Below are 23,481 nucleotides of genomic sequence, written 5' to 3' on the forward strand. Positions count from 1 at the left end.
AAGGAGAAATTACTGCAATTCGAGAAATTATTCGTTTTTGTTTTTTCTGAGTGTAGCAAAAGTAGCACAATGACACGAATTTGTAACGAATGGATTTACAGTGTAAATCACATCACAAACGCCTTAAATGTTTACATTGCAAAATGTGACAATCGAAGGCCGACGTTGCTACAATCAAGGCGCCTAGAAGTATATCCTAAGGTGGGCCAACTTGCTAAAACCACTCTTCAGCCATATTGGAAGTCTACTGTGTTTTGTTAGTAAACAAAACACAATACGCTAGTCCCGAAGCTCGCTCGTGATCAGTCTGTCTCTTTCACGCTACAGGCAAATAATTTCCCTTCTGCTTTCTTCCGTACTGTTTTCATATACCGCTCCCCTAACCAACTCAGTGACGAAACGGCCTCACCTTAGGATATACTTCTATGCGCCTTGGCTACAATCTCCGCAAACAAGATTCCAATGCGCGAAAGCGAGAGAGAACCCCTCTTTTTGGATATGACTAGCTGATTTGATGTTTTCTGCGAAATCCACAATCGTGTGATTACAGCTCGGATCAACATTGCATCACTTTCATCCCAGCAACGAACAACGACGGACGTAATTTTTTAACGAGAGATTTCTAAAATTCAAATCGCACGCGTGAAGTTTTTAAGAGTATTTCTGCATTTAAAGTGTAATTTTCTGTGAACGGTTCTAGAAGTTTTTTTGCACAAATCGAAGTGAGGGTAAATTAAAAGCTATGGAAGAAAATTCAGGAGCTCTATTAGAATAGGATAACAGTCTCAGGTTTGAATATTGTGTCAGAGAAAAAGGTGACGAAGCACAATCGCAACGGAATAAGTTTTAGTGAATCCTTAGTTTGGACCAATTGTGGTCATTATCAAAGAAAACATTAAAAAACAATTATTTGTGTTATAGACGTTCAAACATTCTTGGGGTTTTCTTAAGAAGTTCAAAGTGAACAAGTTCCGGTGATTTTTTGTTTGTGGGAACCACGTGAGGTTGCGCAAAACAGTGAACTCGAGATAACGTTACATTCAAACAAGTGACGCACAAGTGAATTGTATAGTTGAACAGGAACCACCTTATTTAAGCGAATTACCATGCAAGTTATTGTGAGCAAGAAGATTGACGCCACCATTAAGCAGAAACAAGTAGTTGTTAACTCTATTGTCAAGCGGAAGAACATTTCCAAGTCTAGTGACAACAAACAATTTATGCGGTCTTTTTCGTCATCGATGTTTGGTTTTATATGCATACATCACTGTCGTCATCATATTGTGGGTACGAGAGTAAACACGGTCAATATGGGTTTGCAGCGCTGTCACCAGAGAACTGATAACACCACCACCGGCGTCGTCAATAAATGGTAAGCACAGATGCCAGTTCTACGGAAATATTCGTAAAAAAGTTTATTGATCACATTCAGCCGGGTGCTATGATTGATGCTAGGATCGTTAGCAAAATCTCAAGCAGAACTGTCAGTGGGATACCCAATTCATATGAAAACAACGGGAAAATGTCAGTGGGATACCCGATATGTTGGCTCCTGTCAGTTCAATGGGGGTTCTCTAAAGACGTCACCCGGCTGATCACATTACATCAAATATAATTCTATACATTTTTATATGTATTTGATTCATCCATATAATGTTTATAAATTTCATATATCTACATAAATAATGATTTGGTCTCAGTCTGCGTCAGGTTTATATGTCAAAAAAGAAGTTATATACTGCGAATATAGCTTACGCACAGGAAAATAATTTCCGGTGAACATGAGCGTTGCAAATTATTTAAATCAAAAAAGCAATTGTGGGCGGGACGAAGTTAGCCGGGTCAGCTAGTTGAAAAAAATTTAAATGTATATGAATTTCCTCAACGGAAAATCTCTCGGTCAGAACGGAAATCGAATCTGAAGCTCCCGCTGTGCTATTTGTGACACTAGATCAAGATCAAAGCTACCAAAGACAGTGAGACGAATGATAGTATAACATAGCTCTCAGAACACACACATACACATTTTTAGGCGAGAATTTGATAGCTGATACTAAAAATAAGGGTACATGAATCACGTTAGGTTTAGTCTTAAGGTTAACGAATGTTTCGAATAGCAACCGTTTCGGCACTAATGAGCCTTTATAATAATAAAAAAAATCCCTGACAAAAGACATGCAGACGAAGGAGTTTTAGAGGGTTGGAATAAAACAACACGAAAAAGTAAATTTGTTTAATTGAAACAATTCATAAAAAACTGTCGTTATACTGTTTATTTCACCTTGAATTAATCGACGAAAATTAAATATAAGCAGACGAAGCTTAAATTCTTAGTTGAGTAGTAATCGTTCGATGAATAAAGGGTGTGTCACATCAAATTGCATCACGGAAAAAACGCTGTAGAAATTTAATTTTTAGGAATTATATCTTCAGCTTTCGCTTATAATCAGATAAGAGTGTATAGATCACGTTGTCCATGCTTCACTGTCAATTTCTCGTAAATTTGGAAAAATGTCATCGAACGAAAAAGAGCGTCGTGAATTAATCCTGTGCACTCATTTCGAGAATCCGGAGTTGTCACATCGGGACATTGGTAAGATGTGTCCAATCCACGGTCAGCAGAGTACTAAAACGATACTTCGAGAACCTAACCATCGACCGGAAGGTGAAGAACGGCAAAAATGGATGCTCCGTCAGTGAAAAAGATCACAAGCGCGTAGTTAAGCAGTTTAGACGTGATCCGAGAAGTTCGGTCCGGGATGTCGCCAATAAGCTGAATTTGTCAAGTTCATTCTCAATTCTCGCTTGTTACTCAATTCTCGCTTGTTACTCAACCATTTTATGATATAATTTTACGCATATCAAACAATAAAGGAAATTAACTGTTATTTTTTTTGAGAAGCACTGGCTTTATCCAAACCATATACAGGAAAACTTGGTTTTGTGCAGTTTTTTTGTGCGATTTTTTGTTATTGTGCTTATTTATGTATATGAAAAGAAGCATATTTTTTCGATGGTTTATATGCATTTCAGAGCATATTTGCGTCTAAATAATCCACTTTTCAAATCATTCCCATCCTTCCATAAAATGCTCTAAGTTGCGCATGACATGATTTCTATTAGCAACAAGTTTCGACATGCAACTAAAAGCACACCAGCCACGCGCAACCGAACAGGTAAACAGTCACATCGCAAAGCAGGGAAACAATAGGAATTCGAACGGTGAACGGCATGGATTTGAGTTATTTTGTTGAGGGAAACGTTTTTTATGCGGTCCCTATCTACCGCATTTTTTTTCAAATTGTGTACCGAACACGATTTGATATTATAGAATATTGAGCCACGCAACCGTTTGTAATTCACGATCACGACTAAGATTCCAAAATATTGTAATTTTTTTCTAAAACATTATTTTGATTTCATAGAATTTGTTATATTTTAAGAACGGTTCGTCTCAGGATTACAATCATTGTATAGATTTTACACACACATTGCATTAAATTGAATTTTTATCAGTTTCAAAAATACCTACATTTACACGAATCCTATCCAAGTCGTCAAACTTTAGGAAATGAAGTTAATATTCTAAATGAAAACAAAATATATGAAAACATCACATGCTTTGAGATAAAAAAAAATTTCGATACTGAATTCGACTTTTGAGTAAGCTAATTTACAGTCCAATTACTTTATTGTCAATTTGCTTTATTTTTTAATAGATTTTTTTTCGAAAATCACTATTCAACCCGTACATGACGGGGATTTCTTTAATATACATTTTAAAACTTTTATACCTTCAGTTTGGGTGGACCTTCGATAATTACGTCAGTTACAATCATTGTATAGATTTTCATGCAGAATTGCAGAGAATTGAATTTTTATCAGTTTCAAAAATACCTACATTTACACGAATCCTATCCAAGTCGTCAAGCTTTAGGAAATAAAGTTAATATTCTAATAAAAATATATGAAAACATCACATGCTTTAAGAAAAAAAAATTTCGATACTGATTTCGACTTTTAAGCAAGCTAATTTACAGTCCAATTACTTTATTGTCAATTTACTTTACTTTACTTTTTTTATATGATATTCGAGGTCGGAGGGATGGTTCCACTGCTTTTACGAATGTAGGAATAAGAGTTATTGGGAACGGATCCAATTTCAATACGCATCATAGAAAGAGCCGGGAAAGATAACCGATAGAATCTCTCTCCTCTAAATAAAATCAGTGGAGCATAGATTACATGTTTAATCGCAGGTAAAATTTCTTTAACTTATGCTATATTAAATAACGCAGTAGCGGAAATTATTATTTTTTATTTCATATGTCTATATTTGAATACGCGACGGCAGATTTTTTTTTGTGGGTTACATGCGATGACAACCGATAGAACTCTGCATTGAAGCGGTGGACAATAGATTTCGAGTTTCATCGCGCGTGGATTTTTTTCAAGGTACGCTACACCTATTTTTTTTTTCCAAAATATATATTTTTATCAAGGCTCATATGGCGTTAGCCTCACGGGACCGGGAGTTCAATACTTTGACAATTTTTCTTATTATCTATGTTAGTAATATGTAACCGATTACTCGCGGTTAGTTTACAAGTGTTTTCGTAATTCGGATGTTGCTGTCTCCAATGCTCTGTACGTGTGCCCGACACGGGATACTTCCTATTGGGATGCAGCTGACCCTTAATCAGCAACGCCCCCCTAGTCTGTACCTCATATCTAGCGTGGTGCGTCTTTCTCGACTCGAGGAATCCAGGATAGAATGGTCACTAACCGGCGCAACCATCAGTTCATGTAGAGTTGTCATGAGCGGTACAACCTTTGGCTCTTGTTGAATGATCAGTGGACTGCACAACCTTTGGCCCGTGTATCTGTAAAGAGTGTGTGTATGTATTGCCGCGACTAAGCTACACCTATGTTTTTTACGCGTTGGATACGTATCTACCTCGTAAAAAACCGCGTCAATTCGAAAATCCGTGTGAAAACCACGGTTATTCAAAAATCTGATTAAAAACAGGCGTTAATTAAAAAAAAACGTGTAAAGACCTCGCAAAAACGCGTAAAAGACCTGGGTGTATATGCGATTTACAGGAAGCATTTGTAGGTGACATGAAAATGCAACCGAGAGAACATCAAATTGAACATAACGGGAAAAATATGGAAGATCACTAGAAGCTTCAACCCTCCCTAGCAAGGGAGAGCCAATTCAATCTTTCTTGTATGACTCACAATTCTCCCACCATACTTCTCACGAAATATAACATCTCGGATCTGAAAACTCGTTTAAACTTTTGCATCTTAACAAATAAAATAATTAACTTTTTTTTATTTCGCGAAAGTCGACTTCTCATGTGTTATATTTTGTATGTCCATCTTGGACTGAAGTAAGATATCGAAAAAAAAATTAAATCATTGGCCTTCGATTAATGATTTCAAAAAGCGCAATAATTGTGAATAATCCTATATACACTATCAGTTGTAATTATAATTGGTCATATAATAGTGAAAACTTTATTTTTGGCAGCCTCCACCGTATTCAAAATGTTTTAGAAAAAATAACGTTTCTCGTGGCTGAACAGTTCTAAAAAAATTAAATTATGTATATAAAAGCGACTGATATTTCCTACTCCGATGTACTGCAAAACATTAAAAATTCTCAAATTCGAAATAGTCTACGAGTTTACACACACAAAAAAAATCTGGCATCCCTGATGCTACGATTTTCATGAAACCGATGAGAAGTACTAGAACAACTAGATTGCCCAGCTTCAAACCAAGGCGGTATAATAAGGTGGAACGTTATGTCAGAACTGCTGTTCAGCCATTACTTGAGTTCGAATTGACAGCGGCCAAACGAACGGCTAGAGTTTTCCGAGAAAGAGGATAACAAATGGCATGCAATGAGGAGTGCATGCCGCTATGTGTTTGCTGCGCATAAATGTTGGTTTTGTTTACGCTGTTGGCATCATTGTAGTGTTTCGGTGACTGCTGCAAGTTATTGTCTGCATTGCTGTTCTACGGGACGTGAGGGTTGTTGCCGTTGCTGCTGGGATTGGAAACTCAGCGATTGTGGGAGCTTTGCTAGTGGGTATATAAAAGAGGTGGCTCTTAATAACCGGTGGGCTTGTGCCGTACTGCTTTAGCTGAAGACTCGCCTGATCGTTCGGGTTGTGAGACACAACAGCTAGTTCGATTGAAACCAGCCCAGCGTAGGTAGGTTGGTGGGGACCGCTATGTAGCATAAAGATTTGATCTACTTTGTTTATAAACAAAAAAGCCACTGTCATTTTTCATCCCCTCTCGCATCATCCATGCCTTATCATCATACTGTCGAAAACGAACCACCTGTCAATTCCAGCTCCTTGCTTCAAACCAAGATAAGTGAAGTTGAAGGTAAAACGTAATGTCAGAATTGCCGTTCGGACCAAGATGGTGGAGTTAACAGGTGGCTCGTAATTTACACTATTTAGAAAAGACGTATGAGGAATGGCAAGACGAAAAGTTTGGATTTGTTTATATTATTACTTACGTTGATATGGTTACATTTGATTTCGTCGAAGGTGTTTGAAGCAGTATAATAAATAAACAGCAACGGCAATTCTGACATTACGTTTTACCTTCCACTTCACTTATCTTGGTTCGGACGTATCCCGTAAGTTTGAACTTATTTACATAGATGGTATCCAATCAACACTAAACATTGACTACAGTTTCGCCGGCACGGTTGATTGCCGTTATGAGCCAGCACCAGTGTTGGAAAAAATCATCTTCGTTTAGCTCAAAAGCATATATTTTCGAGCTAGGTTGCATCGAAAACCTATATACTCCAAACGAAAATCAAAATGACAGATCCAAGCAACCAGTGAATATGAGCAAATCAACTTTTGTTGATCAATATGTTTTGATGTTTATTTTTCCACCCAATGTCATTTTCATCTTGATTATTCAGAATGCCAGAACAGAATTTCATTTTAGCCAAATGAATATCAGCTGTTGTTTACTTTTAACCAGAGGTAACTGTGTGCGGCTGGTTTTTATGTAGAATCCGACCTACATAAAAACCAGCCGCACACAGCACACAGTACTGATGCTTAAGTCCTTCCAAATCAACGCAGGCAACAAGAAGATTATGATATGTTGTAATCCATTTGACCTTCGAGTCTAGGAGCAATTGTTATTCAATTGCAATACGGTGTTTAGGGATCGTTCGCAATGCCGTTGTTACCGTCTCGCCAAACAAAATTCTGCGCGATTTCTTGCAAAAATCGTTTCATCGAGCTCTGGCGTTTTTGTTCTCTAAATGATCCAGCCTGACTAATTTTATTTTATTTTCGAATTTTGGCTCAAAATCAATGCCAGAACGAATATCGTTTCGAATGTGAGAAATATCAATTTGTTGCTTTTGATATTCAAAGTATAAATTATTAAGATGTACAATGCCATAGCCAATTCAATCCAATCGAAGTAGTTCTGATTTGTTGCGAACCATAGCAACATTTTTAGTTTGTTACAGAATTTTCTTCACTTGCTTAACAACCATTATAAAAGCCAGACGTGTTAATAAAACGTTCCGTTAGTTTTTCCATTTTTCTTTAACCCGTTTTTCAATCTCCCATAAGGTTATGGGCCCAGTTATTCGCGAGTGTCGAGAATAAGTTTTTATTGGATGAAAAATGGAAAAAGAAGGCGATTTTGTCCGTGTGCCACTTTTTGATGGTTCTAACTATCCGTCGTGGAAGTTCCGGATGTTGGCTCTACTTGATGAGCATGAGCTGATGGAATGCATCCAGCAGGAAGTAGCGGAAGTAGAAGAGCTGAAAATTAATCAGGAAGACACGGCTGAGGAACGAAATTTCAAGACGAAGGCTTTGGAGAAGAGACAGAAGAGGGATAAAAGATGTCGATCGTTGTTGATCTCCCGTATTCACGATAGTCAATTGGAATATATCCAAGACAAGTTGACCTCGAAAGCGATTTGGCAAGCACTTCAACGAATTTTTGAGAGACGAAGCATAGCGAGTCGGCTGCATTTGAAGAAGAAACTGATCACTCTTCGGCAGGACGGTGCTAGTCTACAAGAGCATTTTCTCAAATTCGATCGGATAGTACGTGAGTACAAAGCCACAGGCGCTGGCATTGATGAACTCGATATCGTGTGCCATTTATTGTTGACTTTGGGGCCGTCATATGCAACGGTTGTGACTGCCATCGAGACGATGCCGGAGGAGACGTTAACGCTCGAATTTGTCAAGTGTCGTTTACTCGATGAGGAGACAAAGAAGAGGAGTGCGGATGTCGAAAACATCAAGGCGAATACGGATTCAGCAGCTTTTTCTGGGTCGCGAGTTCGGAAGCCGCAAAGGCAGCAGAAGAAGAACAAAATCAAGTGTTTCGGCTGTGGAAAGGAAGGCCACAGAGTTGCAGATTGTTCCGAGAAGAAAAATGGAAATGAATCGAGGAAACCAAACGCATATTACGGATCTGATGAAAAGGCGGTGTGTTTTGTTGTTGCTGAGAAAATTCCGAAGAAACAGGAAGTGAATTGGATAATCGATTCAGGATCGTCGGAACATATTGCGAATGACCGTGGTTTATTCGAGGAATTGATCCCGATGCAGAAGCCCATTGAAATCGCAGTTGCAAAGCAAGGACAATCGATCATCGCGAAGCATCGTGGCGTGATTCGCCTGCGTTCTGTAGTGAATGGTGAATCGATTTCTATAGTACTGAAAGACGTTCTGTATATTCCGGAAGCATGTGTTAATTTGCTGTCGGTACGGAAAATCGAGATGAATGGACTGAAGATAGTGTTCGTAAATGGTACAGTTAGCATCGAACGTGAATCGGGTGCTGTCGCTATTGGTGAACGACGCGGAAAACTGTACAATCTGAATCTTTATACAGAAGAAAAATTCGAAAATAAATCGTCGTTCTATTCGTGTGGTCGTGTACCAAAAGAACTCGAACTATGGCATCGTCGGTATGGCCATTTAAGTGCGAAGAATTTGGAAATTTTAGTGCGTAACGAAATGATTGTCGGTCTCAATACGAAGCTTATAGGTCGTCCTGGTGACGAAATCGTTTGTGAGTCGTGCATCGCTGGAAAGCAGACTCGAATGCCATTTACAACACGCGAGAATAGACGGTCAACGCGAGTGTTGGAAATAATCCACTCAGACGTGTGTGGGCCGGTATCGCCTGTGGGAATAAGCAACGAAAGATATTTTGTCACGTTCATCGATGATTGGAGTCGATTCACGGTAATCTACTTGTTGAATTCTAAAGATCAAGTCACCAGTAAATTCAAGGAGTTCGAGGCCCTTGTATCGGCGAAGTTTGGTTGCAAGATATCGCGTTTCCGCTGTGATAACGGCGGAGAATATAGAGCTGGTGCGTTCCAAGAATTTTGTCACAGTAAAGGAATACAAATCGAGTGGACCGTTCCTTATACCCCGGAACAGAATGGCGTGAGTGAACGCATGAATAGAACACTAGTGGAGAAGGCGCGTTCTATGCTAGAAGACTCTGGAGTTGACAAAAAGTTTTGGGGTCCGGCGATCCAAACTGCAGCATTTCTTTCGAATCGTAGTCCAGCGAGTGCTCTCGAAATCAAGAAAACTCCATTCGAACTATGGGAAGGTCGCAAGCCTGATGTGCAAAAGCTACGGGTGTTTGGTGTGGAAGTGTATGTGCATATTCCAAAGGAACATCGTAAGAAGCTGGATTCGAAATCATGGCGAGGAGTGTTCATCGGTTACGCTCACAATGGCTACAGGGTGTGGGATCCGCAGCAGAAATCAATTGTAGTTGTGCGAGACGTGATTTTCATCGAAGATAGAGTTCCTGCAGTTCCAGAAAATGTTATCAGTCAAGATATCGTGCGCATGAAAAGATTCGAGGAAGATTCTGATGCTGAAAGTGATATGGAGAGCGTGATAGCGGTTGAAGAGACTGCTGATGAAGAGCATTTCGATAGCTGTGCTGATGAGACCATATGTGAACACGAATCTGACACGAATCAAGAAGATGCATTGCGGGACATGCAGCGTTCGCGATGTAGAGAGGGTACATCCAGGAGTACATCACGATTGCAACGGAAATGTCAACCTCCGATGTGGCAACATGATTACGAAATGGACTATAGTGGATTCGCTCTGAGTGCAATTAATTTCGTGGAAAATTTCCCGAGTTCGTTGTCTGAGGTGAAGAAGCGAGCTGATTGGCCGAAGTGGAAAGCAGCCATGAACGAGGAAATGAAAGCACTGAAGAGAAACAATACATGGTCTTTGACCAAGATCCCGTCAGGTCGTATCCCGATAACTTGTAAATGGGTGTTTAAGCTGAAACGGTGTGAAGACGGTGGAGAAGATCGCTACAAGGCCAGGCTCGTAGCGCGAGGATTCACACAAAGATATGGGTTTGATTATTCGGAAACCTATGCTCCAGTTGCAAAGTTAGATACACTCCGTACGGTTCTAGCTGTTGCTAACCATGAAAAGATGAGAATCCATCAAATGGACGTAAAAACTGCGTTTTTGAATGGAAAAATATCAGAGGAAATATACATGGTTCAGCCAGAAGGTTTCGAACAAGAAACAGGCTTAGTATGTCGTCTGAATCGCTCGTTGTATGGCCTCAAGCAGGCGTCCAGGGCATGGAACGAACGATTTCATGTATTTGTGGAGAAGCTTGGGTTCAAGAGAGGTTTAAGTGATCAGTGTCTGTACGTGAAAAGAACTGGAGCTAATTTAGTTTTCCTGTTGCTCTATGTGGATGACATGTTAATCATCGGTCCGCAGCTGAAGGAAATTGAAGAGGTGAAACGATCTTTAGCTTGCGAGTTCGAGATGACGGACATCGGCGAAGTTAAGAGTTTCCTGGGCATGAAAATAGAAAGAAACATCGAGAATAGATTTTTGCGGATCAGCCAGCGTATTTTCCTGGAAGGTTTGTTGCGGCGATTCAACATGCATGAAAGCAAACCTATTTCCACCCCGATTGAGTGTCGTTTACGACTGCTGAAAGGAGATGAAAGCCATCGGACAAATAAGCCTTATCGTGAGCTGATTGGTTGCTTAATGTATGTGACATTGACGTCGCGACCCGATTTATGTGTGGCGGTTAACTATTTCAGCCAATTTCAAAATTGTCCGACGGATGAGCATTGGGTGCACCTGAAGCGTTTACTGCGTTACATCCGTGGCACATTAGATTTTGGGCTGTTCTTTAAAGGAAACAGCGAGGCACCAATCATGGAAGCATTTTGTGATGCAGATTGGGCAAATGATCCGGTGGATAGACGATCACTCACCGGATATGTTTTCCGTGTATATGGCTGCACGGTAGGATGGGTGACTAGGAAACAACCGACTGTCTCCCTATCATCGACCGAAGCGGAGTTAATAGCTCTTAATGTTGCTGTATGCCATGGTATTTGGATGGAGCGATTGTTACGGGACATAGGTAGGAATCTGGATGGACCTGTAATTTATTTCGAAGACAATCAGTCAACCATCAGGGTTGTAGAGGACGAAAGAGACACCGGTCGTATGAAGCACGTTGATGTGAAGTATCGTTTCGTGCGAGAAATGATACAGCGAGGACGAGTCGTTGTGCGCTACAAATCAACGAATGAGCAACTAGCTGACATCATGACCAAAGGATTGCCAGCAGGCGCATTTCAGCGACATCGAGCAGGTCTTGGATTGATGGTCTCCGGAATTGAGCGGGGATATTAAGATGTACAATGCCATAGCCAATTCAATCCAATCGAAGTAGTTCTGATTTGTTGCGAACCATAGCAACATTTTTAGTTTGTTACAGAATTTTCTTCACTTGCTTAACAACCATTATAAAAGCCAGACGTGTTAATAAAACGTTCCGTTAGTTTTTCCATTTTTCTTTAACCCGTTTTTCAATCTCCCATAATAAATAACAGCGAAGTTATGAACCCCACTCAATGCCGCTTTCATTCATTACATATAGCAAATTTGTTCATGCATCAGCGATATGAACAAAATGAACTCGTTTGTTATTGTCATCAATATAATGAGGGCAGTGTGTTTCGAGCTGAAAAAAAAGTCATTTGTAAACGTGAAAAAGGAACTTACGCCATTCAGTGGCGTCGACTTTCGGATTTGGTAAATTAATAAACACAAACGCTATTCGTACAAGCGTCGCCTCTCTACTGTATACTGTCAACTGACATCTGTATTCAAAGAAAAGACTCTCGGGGCTTAAATACTAGTTTACAAAAATAGGCTTAAACTCTACACAGAATATTTACAAATTATGCTGGGCGGAGCATCGCACCAGCAGTTAGAGTGGGCTGTGATGGCCTTGGTCAGACGCGTTCTTCGGAGAGAGAGAGAAAGCACTTCTTTGTGGGTCAAAGTAAATAGGAAAAGAAAGTGCTGAAACATGTGTGCCGGATGCGCGCCACATGTTTGGTTAAATTTCTGCTGCTAGCTAAACTCGCAGCGGGGCGGAAGGAAGACAAACTCGCCGCTGCCCTTGGTGCGCGTCGAGTTATACAATCATAAATAGTAAACGAACCCTTGGGCCAGATTGCTGGCTCGGGTATCGTATCACATTTTATGTTTATATCGCCCAGCGCCCTCGGGGGTGTTTTATTGCCTTAGAGGCCTTGAATATTGATGAGTTGGGTTTAAGCGTGATCATATTACACCTTTCCCCTTTCGGAGAATGACGTAACATTGAGAAGTCATTCAAGTTAAATTAGGTGGAAAGATTCGTCTGACCTTACAATTTTAGTGTTTATTCAATGTTTGTGATATGTACATTTTTCGTGTATTCAGGTAAAAATTAAGTTTGTTTATAAAGATTATCCTTATAATATGATTATACGGATTGTCTTCGTTGGGTGTTCTATTTGCTTATAAATATATTTATTTTTAATATTTGTTTAATATATACATTTTACATTTGATAATAACTGTCGGAAGGATTAACTGCTAACTAACTAATATATACATTTTACATTTGATAATAACTGTCGGAAGGATTAACTGCTAACTAGGTATCCCTTTCCCCTTAGGGTGGGGTTGCTCATATGGTATTATTCTGTTTTTATGTACAGTCTGGACTTTATTGGTTTGATCATCTCTTATTGTTACGTTAGGGTGTTTAATGTCAATTATTATATATGGTCCTACGTATACTTTGTCTAATTTGGATCTGTTTTCGTTTGATAGAAATACTAGATCATTAATGGCTACTTTTGATGGTCTAGCCATGGTTTTCTGTGTCTCATTTCTGGCTTTTCTTACCTTATCAATTATTTCCCTAGCGGTATTTGATGCTATTTGTAGTTTATATTTAAGTTCTTTGTAATATAAATCCATGTTGTAAATTGGTTCTATATATGTGCTTGTTGTGAGGTTTTGTGGTAATTTAGCATTCGTTCCAAAAACTAACTCGAATGGAGTGTATGAGAAATCTGTGTGTGGTGTTGTGTTGTAGCAGAATGTGTAGTAAGGCAACCATTCATCCCAGTCACTCTGTGCTTGGTTGACGAATTGCCTTACGTACTCGTTAAGACAACGATGGTTCCTTTCCAGGCTTCCTATTGATTGAGGGTGATATGGAGTGGAAAAATTTTGTTTAAACTTCAGTAATGAAGCTATGTTTTCGAATAACTCGTTCTTATATTCAGTTCCTTGGTCTGTTTGGATGAGTTTTGGAATTCCATAGACCAGAATTAAGTTTTCTATGAAGGCTTTGGCTATGGTGGATGCTTGTTTGTCTATTGTGGGTTTAATAATGATGTATTTTGTTAAGTTGCATTGAATGGTCAGTGCGTATCGGTTTCCATTATTGGATTTGTTAAATGGTCCAATTGTGTCAATCGATACGCAGTCGAATGCTTTTTGGGGTGTTTTAATTTCGACGAAATTTTCGTTTGTTCGTATTGTGTGTTTATTTTGCTGGCATTTTATGCACTTCTTGATGTAGCTACTGATATCTTTTTTCATGCCACTCCAAGAATAGAGTCTGCTTAACTTTTTGTATAGTCTGGTGACTCCTGTATGTCCACCAGTGGGTGTATCGTGATTGTTTTTTATAATTTCGAACCTTTCGTTTTGGCTTTCTATCACACGCTTGGGTGTGTAGAGCACTATTTGCAAGTCTTTGAGCGTGTCATTACAAATCTTCTTAAAGGTTTGCACGCTGCATATTTGGAAAATTACGCTTGATAACGCTAGAGCTATCATGCTAATTTTCAAGTTTTTGGCCATATTTTCAACTTTCTTTACTAGTTTTCCCAGGGATTCTTTTGTGTTGCTTGCATTTTCAATTATTGTCGACGACTTTTCTTCGGTTCTTTTTTTATTCATTATTGCGCATTTCAAATTTTTGTTTCCGCTAGCGTTTGTTTCTTTATTCATTTCTAATGCGCGTCCGCATAGAAGTTTAGGTAGGTTTTGCCATTCTCGGGGTTCAATAGCCTCGTACGCTCTGAGCTGATCAGACTCAGTATCGTCGGGGTTTGAATTATTGTCTGTAATTTCTGTGTCGTTATTCGTTTCGTTTAGTTTTCTAGTCATTGCTCTGGTTTGTATACCCAGGACTTTTATAGTTTTAAGTGCCTCGGAATTAATTGCTATTCGTGATAGCGCATCTGCAGTCACATTTAGCTTACCTTGAACGTATTTTACATCAAAATGGAATTCTTCAAGATCCAACCTCATTCTTGTGAGTTTTGATGAGGGATCTTTCATTGAAAATAAATATACTAACGGTCTGTGATCCGTTTTTACTGTGAATTTCCTCCCGTAGAGGTATGGTCTAAAGTACGTAATTGCCCAGTGAATTGCTGTCAATTCCTGTTCAATTGTCGATTTATTGGCTTCACCTTTTGTGAAGGCTTTGCTTGCGTATGCAATGGGTAGTTCTATACCGTCGTTTTCTTGGGCTAAGACGGCGCCGCATGCTATTTTTGAAGCATCGGTTATTAGGGTGAATTCTTGTGTGAAATCTGGGAATTTGAGAACTTTTGGTGAGATAAGTTCGTTTTTCAATTTATTGAATGCATTTTGGCATTCGGGAGACCAATCAAATTTTGCGTTTTTTCTGAGCAATTTGTTTAATGGGTACGCTATTTCTGCGAAATTTTGTATGAACCTCCGGTAATAGTTGCAAAAGGCAACAAAACGCCTCACTTCATCTGCTGATGATGGTGTGGGGTAGTTTGTTACCGCTGAAAACTTTGATTGGTCGGGCTGTATACCTGCCGCTGAAATGTTGTGACCTAGATATGTTACGTCTGGTCTGAAGAAGGAGCATTTTTTGGGATTTAATTTTAAGTTGTAGTTTTGTAATTGTTTGAAAACGTTTTCCAAGTTAATAAGGTGATGGTTTATTGAGCAGCCGACGACGATGATGTCGTCGATGTAAAGGAATGCACATTCAGGTGGGAGTCCGCTAAGTGCTATGGACATCATTCTCTGAAAGCTATTTGGTGATATATTTAGACCGAATGGTAACCTATTGAATTCGTAGTGGCCGTTAGAGGTCGAAAATGCTGTGTACTTTTTTGATTTTTCGTCAAGTTCGATTTGGTGGAAACCTGACATTAAATCTAGGGTTGTAAAATATTTGGCTCTGCCCAAATGATCGAGGATTTCGTCGATTCTTGGTAGGGGGAATTTATCTGGGGTTATCTTTTTATTTAGTTGTCGAAAGTCAACCACTAATCGCCATTTTTTATCTTGAGTATTTGATTTCTTTGGGACTAAGAGGATGGGAGAATTGTATGGTGAGGTGGAATTTTGGATTATTTTGTTATTTAGCATGTGGCTGATTTGGTTATTTATTTCTGAAATTTGTGCTTCCGGGGTTCGATAATTCTTTATGTAAACGGGTGTCTTGTCTTGAAGGTGAATGGTTTGCTTGTAGAAGTTGTTGGTTGTCAATATGTCGTCTTCTAGTGCAAAAATGTCGTTGTATTTAGTGCATAATTCTGTTAATTTCTCCTGGGCATGTTGGGGTGTATGATTCAAATTGAGTTCCTTAATCAGTTTCTCGTGTCTACCTTTTGGGTTTTCTCCTAATTCCGTTGTAATGTGATTTATGGTGTATTCTTTAAGGGGGATAGTGGTGGGGGCAAAGGTTTTTGGGATTGATGTTGGTGTGGTATTTGTGTTAATTATTGTAATGAATTGTGAGTTTGGGTTTATTATTGTGTTTGCGCAAAAAATGCCTGGTTTGATTTCTTGTGCGATCACAAGGGCATCATCGTTTAGGTTGAGTGACGGGAAGTGTTTTATAATTTGGCATCTAGGGGGAATAATGTAATTGTTTTCCCAGCTATCTTGAATCGGAATTTCAATTTTGGTGTTTTCATAGTTGAAGGTCATTAGCCATGTTTTGAGGCATAGGTTACATTCATATTTGGTGAGGAAATCTCTGCCTAAAATGCCATCTGCAATTATAGGAAACTTGTTGTTGACGATTTGAAATTGGTGTGGAATTTGGATATCGTCAAAAATGATATTTGTATTTGTGCTCGCTATGGATTCGGTCTTTCCCTCCGTAACTCCATTAATAATGCATCTATTTCCGGGGTGTATTAATTGTTTTCCGTTAATTTTTTCTTCTTTTACTATTGAGATGTCAGCGCCTGTATCAATTATTAATATACATGGTTTGCTTGACATTTGTAAGTATAGTGTAACGAACATTGAACAATTCACGTCGCATTTAAAAATATTTAATGTTGGTCTCCGTAATGTTTGTTTTCCTCCAATGTCAATGCCGGTTCGGACTGGAGGGCGTCCGTCGGTTGTGACTCGTTTCCCGTTAGGCGGATGTATTGCTGAGGGCGGTTAAAATTTGTATTCCGCCTATTGTTGTTGTTGTTATTTCGCTGTGGGTTTATGTTTGAGAATTGGTCTCGAACTTGGTTTTGCTGGCCAAAACGGTTATAGTTATTACGCGGTTGGTTTTGAAAATTATTTTGGTTGAAATTGTTGCGGTTGAAATTGTTTTGGTTTCTACCGCGGTTATGGAAGTCGTTTGGCCTGCGCCTGTAATTATTATAATGTGTGTCAACGTTGTTGTTGAAACGGTTGGCGTTTCTGTTGGTTTGCGAGTATGCAAATACTGATGCGCTCGCATTATTTAAGTTTTCCTCCAACGCTTTAGTCATCGCGTCGGAGTATGAATTGAAATTCCCTGCTCTTATGATGAGCGAGGTTTTTTCGTTTTTTAACCCTCCGGCTAAATGTTTGACGCCTTCTTTGTTTGCCATAGATTTGGCAACTTGGGGCGGAATTTCTTTAGCGGTGTACGCTGTTTCCAAACTGAACACCAATTTTTCTAAATCCAGGCAAAATTGTTCGATTCCACCGTTTTGTTTCAAGTTAGCCATTTTAGCTAGAACTTGTTCCGGTGGGCTGGTCGTTATTTTAGCTTTTAAAATTTTGCTTATCTCGCTCACCGATGTCGGTGTTTCAGTGAATGCATTTCTCGCCCGTCCCTCTAGTTTGGTTAGTATGACGTTAATTATGGTTGCTTTGTTTTCCGGTGTTTCAAATGTTTTCACCAAGTTTAAAGCGTCAGCGAAGGCTTTCAGTTTGTCTATGTTTCCGTCGAATTGCGGAACTATAGACGATGTAGTCTTGATTATTTCGAGTATGCTAGCCATTTTCGGTTTTCTTTGTAACCTGAGGCAAAATAGGACGGCTAGCGCAATTTCCTTGAGTGTTCTTGGTCTACTCTTTTCGATTGACGCCTTAATTGCGTTCAAAAGTTGGTCCGCCTTTTCGGTTATTTTTATGATTTCTGAGCCGTGGGTTGTGTCTAGTAACGTAGACGACAATTTTTTAATCTGTTTCACGAGCGCTTCCGCTTCCGTGAGGCGTTTGGCTAAAGTACTTTTCCTTAGTTTTCTGACCAGTTCCTGTTGTATAGTCAGGTGTATATGTTTTAGTTTTTGTATATTCAATTGGATGAGCTTTGTTACTTCGTCCATTCAAGGAGACAAGGAAAAATGGTTATCGGTAAAGAATTTATTATGCTGAGGCTGCGTTCGAACGCATGTTTTAAAATTTTCGAATTCTTTTAGACGGTGTCGACTACGGCTGCGTGAGCTTTTGCCGCTTGCATAGCATGTGCATTCATGCATGCCTTATATGCTTTGTATATTTTCGAAAATAGTAGTATGGATATGAGGGCAAGTGTGACGCAGATAATCGCTCCTTGAGCTTCGTGCATTACACTGTGGTTCTCTAGGTGATTTAAAATTTGGATTTGAGCGTCGCCCGTGTTACTAACGGGTTTGGTATTAAATAACCCCATTTTCAACGGTACATATGTAAAACCAATTTTGTGGGTATTGTAATTGCTTTTTTTTTTTTTAATTCCTACTACCTATTCCTACTGCCGCGTGGGTATTACGATAAAAAATATTTTGTGCCTCGACTATAAATTTATTACATGATATCCGTATATAAAAGGATTAGACTAACTCGAGTCTGACTTACGCCACGTTTTCTCCGCAAGTGTCCTCTTCTCGGGGGTGGGGGGGGCGTGGGTGCCTCTGCTTCCGTCAGATCTCAGGGGTGTCCAGTTGGATCCAAATCGATGTTCATTTTTTTTTTTTTTTTTTTTTTAAATACTGCTTGACTTGCGAATGTTATTTATCCAGGTGGCTACTGTCAGCTTCACGATTTCACTTGTGTCTGCGATTCTAATTTTTCGTAAACGGCTTCAATAGTTTCCGCTGGGGTCCAATTTCTTCCCCGCTTTGCCGATTTTCACTTTCACCATCTTTTCGCTGAATGTTTCGTTACTCAATTTATTCACACTTGCACTGCGTCCGGTTGGTTTAAAAGTTCATTTAGCGAATTTTTCTTAGCTTAAATGATTCATATTCACACCGTACCCGGTTGGTTGGGACCTAACACACACAACACAACAGTAGGCTTCTTCTTCTTCTTGTTTTTAAAAGGCTTTAAACTTTGCAGTTCACCATTGCCTCTGCTCAGTAGGCTCTAAACTCTGCGTTTAAATTCACTTTAATACGCGATAACAGCATCGGATCTGTCGGTTCACTCGTGACTCGGTGTCACTGGTCGCCATGTAAACGTGAAAAAGGAACTTACGCCATTCAGTGGCGTCGACTTTCGGATTTGGTAAATTAATAAACACAAACGCTATTCGTACAAGCGTCGCCTCTCTACTGTATACTGTCAACTGACATCTGTATTCAAAGAAAAGACTCTCGGGGCTTAAATACTAGTTTACAAAAATAGGCTTAAACTCTACACAGAATATTTACAAATTATGCTGGGCGGAGCATCGCACCAGCAGTTAGAGTGGGCTGTGATGGCCTTGGTCAGACGCGTTCTTCGGAGAGAGAGAGAAAGCACTTCTTTGTGGGTCAAAGTAAATAGGAAAAGAAAGTGCTGAAACATGTGTGCCGGATGCGCGCCACATGTTTGGTTAAATTTCTGCTGCTAGCTAAACTCGCAGCGGGGCGGAAGGAAGACAAACTCGCCGCTGCCCTTGGTGCGCGTCGAGTTATACAATCATAAATAGTAAACGAACCCTTGGGCCAGATTGCTGGCTCGGGTATCGTATCACATTTTATGTTTATATCGCCCAGCGCCCTCGGGGGTGTTTTATTGCCTTAGAGGCCTTGAATATTGATGAGTTGGGTTTAAGCGTGATCATATTACACATTTACACTGAAATAAAATCATATTCGTTACTCGTGAATATTTGTTGATATTCTAAGACACTGGCCAGCACAAAAAACAAAGCTGCAAATTATACGCCAGTGGCGGTACCACGATCAAAGCATTCCTTTAATCACATTAGCCGAGCCAACTGGCGGAAGCATATGCATAAAGGTTACTAGGTTACAATTTTCAACGACAACTGTTTATTTGTTATACTGCTTCAAATACCTTCGACGAAATCAAATGTAACCATATCAACGTAAGTAATAACATAAACAAATCCAAACTTTTCGTCTTGCCATTCCTCATACGTCTTTTCTAAATAGTGTAAATTACGAGCCACCTGTTAACTCCACCATCTTGCTTCAAACTTCATTGAAGGAAAATCATTCATATGTCGGTTTTCTTCAAGCGAAACATACGCATCGGCCAATCAGCGCCGAGCATGACGTCCTTCGGCAGCCAATCGCCGCTCTGTTATGTTGCACAACCAAATAATCTCTCGGAACCGAGCCGTACTAGAGGTTAAGCGCACTTTTCCTTCGCTTTCATTCACACGAAAGTCGCATTAACGGAGGAGCGTTTGTTTTGGCTAGACGTGTTTTTTTATCCGAGGGCGTGAATATGTGAGCGGACTGATTCTAGAAAGGCACGCGAAATTAGTAATCTGAACTTGAGTGCGTGAAAAGTGTGCAATATTGGAGGTTTGGAACTGATCGTAGAAGAAAACGGACTTTAGTGGTTGGTGACAAACAAAAAGAAACGGCCGATTGATCCCAGAAAGGATTATTGTTGGAGTATGTATTAAATTTCACCTGTACTAAGTGGTTTATTGTGAAAACATAACTATAGTTACTAGAATTGATATTGATATGATAGTTACATTCGAAAATATATTTGAAAAACGTAATTGTAAACATACAACAACGTTGAACTGTGATCAGCCGCCTAAGAGCGAAACATGTTAAAACTTGTTCGGTCATGTAACACACTTCGGGGATGGGAATTCCCCATCGCACACAGTTAGATAGCCTCGAGCGCTGTGTGGCACGAATAAAGGTGGAAAGTGGTGATGATTTTCGCTTTCACACGCGAGGCGTACCAACACAAAAACGATTTCTAGAATTTTCCGGTTATATATAGAACCCGGGAAAACAACGTTCGATGGATTAGTTGCCGGCATTCTCTTACCTTCCTCGGATCATCGATATTAAATGACCACATTGCGTGTGGCGGCTTTGACCTTCGCTTGCTGGATGTGCATGTTAGTCATCGTCTATAGATCAATAAAATGTTTTTTTTACCGGTCATCTGACCCACATTCATTAAAAATGGGGGATTATATGGATAGGGGGATTTTTTTTCGCGTTCAGCTTATCTAATGATGGGTGTGCATTGTTAGCTGCCTTCAATTACTTGGATATCTAACATGGACAACACTATCAATGAGTCACCAAATGGGCGACGTTTATCAGTGGCAAACGAACTATGGAGATGCTATCTGCGCTACATGCGCTTGACAACGATCGATGGTACTGCGTCAGCATTAATATCGTCTAGTAATTTTACAAAATTGTCCATTGTTGTACACCATTATGTCATCTATCATCGAACATAGATGACATGTGATATTTTTCGTTTTGTGTCCCACGATTAGTTTCCTCCATCGCTTCCGCAGTAGCGCAATTTGCTGCCCCGTCAGCGTGAGTCAGCAGTTTCAAAAGCCAGAAGCGCTACAAGCGCTCTCTCTTTTCAAACACACAGCCAGTGAATGGAAATGCAGGGTGGGTTGATGTATTTTTCGTGTTAAGATAATTAGGAACGTTTTCAATGTCTAAAGCTTGAGCGATAAGCGGAAAACATTCGCGAAAAATGTTCATTCCTCAGTTTTATTGTGAGGAGACAATTTAAGCATCATATGGAGTCTTGAATTGAATTTTCGGAAACTGGAATCTAGAATTTAAAATCTGCAATGCTAGCCTAAATTCGAATGTCTTTTGAATACCAGTACATGCCAGATACGCGCTCTGTTTTCCGCAGAGGCAGAGGAATGAATGACGATTTCGTTCGATTTTAAATGATAAAAAACATCGGTCTACCGTGATATCAAAGTATTTGATTTAGTTTGTTTGAGAATTTGCGGACAGGAAACTACACGATTTTTGCTTGTGGAAATTCAGCAACTTTTTTATTCATATTTGAGCTTTCTATTAGATTCCCGCTAACCGCTCCCTGAGAAAAACAAAACATTTCTTCGTTTTTGTCAATCGGGACTCTTTTATCAGATCCAAAATCATGAAAAAAAGAATAAGTTTGATATTTCTTTTTGTTTTATGGCTATTTTTCCTACCAGTATATGGTTTTATCACTCAGGGTTTCGTTATTGAGGAATTATTGGGGGCATTGTTTATCGATCTAATTAATGATTAACAAAGAAAAGTTTTAAACCTATATGTATGTATTCTCCTTAACTCTCCTATACTCGCGCATACGGGCTGACAAACCGAGAATCAATGAGGTGGCTGAATTAAATGACAATTGAAACTGAATGAAGTTAAAGAAAGAATATTTTCTGGAGTTATTTCATTCAATTATATTCTATTTTTCAAATAAATACCAATAATGCCTAAAAATACACAATACCAATATTACAGAGGCACGCACAGTCTGTTAGTATACGAGTTACGATTTTGCGCGCGAGTACAAGAGAGTCAACTGTTATACAATAAAGTAGTCTAGCTTTTTTTTCGCATTCATAGGAATAAACGTTGAAACATCTAGTAATGACGAATGATACGCATTAATGTAAAATGTAAATCAGTAAAAAAGTGGTTTATCAAAACCGCTCAAAAATAAAGTTTTGGATTGTCCATTTTCATTCAATATGATTGTGAAGACACTTTTCTTACCATATAATATATATTTAAAACAGTCACATGGCGTCCCAGGATATGAAGTTCAATGTTTAACAAATGCCTATATGAAAATCTGCGAAATTTTTCAATTACTGAATTGAATTTGATGGTTCCAATTGAAAACATACATTGCTTATGCAATTCTGGTTTTGTCGTGATACCATTTCTAAAGATAAAAGCGAAATAAAGGAATACCGATGCTTTAAACCATTCCCGTATTATTGATTACGCCACACATCAAGTGAACTCACTACTCTGATGAGTGTTCTAGCGCCCTATGTTATTCAAGTACACACGAATGAGACTCGATGTTGTACGGGAGAGGGTTAAATCTACAAGGTGAACAAACACATCAAACAAACTAGACGACGACTCGACTGATTCATCAGCGACCGCGGTCGAACGGTCGAGTCAGACAAGCTACTCGTCTGTTTGAAGTCGAATTCGGCTTCTGGAATATGAAAACAAACGAGACGAGCGCTCGTCTTCTGGAACCGTCAGAACCTATCGAGGAACGTCAGAACCTATCGAGGCGCTACACATGGATTCGGACCACTACTTAGTGATGGTAAAGATGCACCTAAAACTCTCCGTCGTAAACGCCATCTGGTGTTGATGTCCGCGACTATACAATCCTATGTGATTGAAGCAAGCAGTTGTCGTCGAAAACTACGCGCATTCGCTCGAACCTGCGCTGTCAGAAAAACACGAACATAACCCTTAAACGGGTCGTACAAACTAGGCATGTAATCGACGCAAACTACAATGCAACGACATGTTTACATGCTAAAATACACGAAACAATTTGTTTCAATACGCAAAACGGTTAAAAACATTGAAAAAATGGT

General features: G+C 39.4%; 1 protein-coding gene across 2 annotated transcripts in view; it reads left to right on the forward strand.

The window, feature by feature from the left end:
• The first annotated feature begins 552 nt into the window (after positions 1-552).
• The window catches only part of LOC129769147 (uncharacterized), a 30,382-nt gene continuing 7,453 nt past the window's right edge, over positions 553-23,481 (forward strand). Inside the window, exon 1 of one of the 2 annotated variants that reach the window (XM_055771246.1) lies at positions 553-1,372. The gene's annotated coding sequence lies outside the window, so the exon portion shown is untranslated. Of the gene's footprint in view, positions 1,373-20,272; positions 20,516-23,481 lie in introns of those variants that run through there. The other variant, XM_055771238.1, reaches the window with a different exon arrangement.

The sequence above is a fragment of the Toxorhynchites rutilus genome, chromosome 1, assembly GCF_029784135.1.
Source record: "Toxorhynchites rutilus septentrionalis strain SRP chromosome 1, ASM2978413v1, whole genome shotgun sequence".
NCBI lineage: Eukaryota > Metazoa > Arthropoda > Insecta > Diptera > Culicidae > Toxorhynchites > Toxorhynchites rutilus.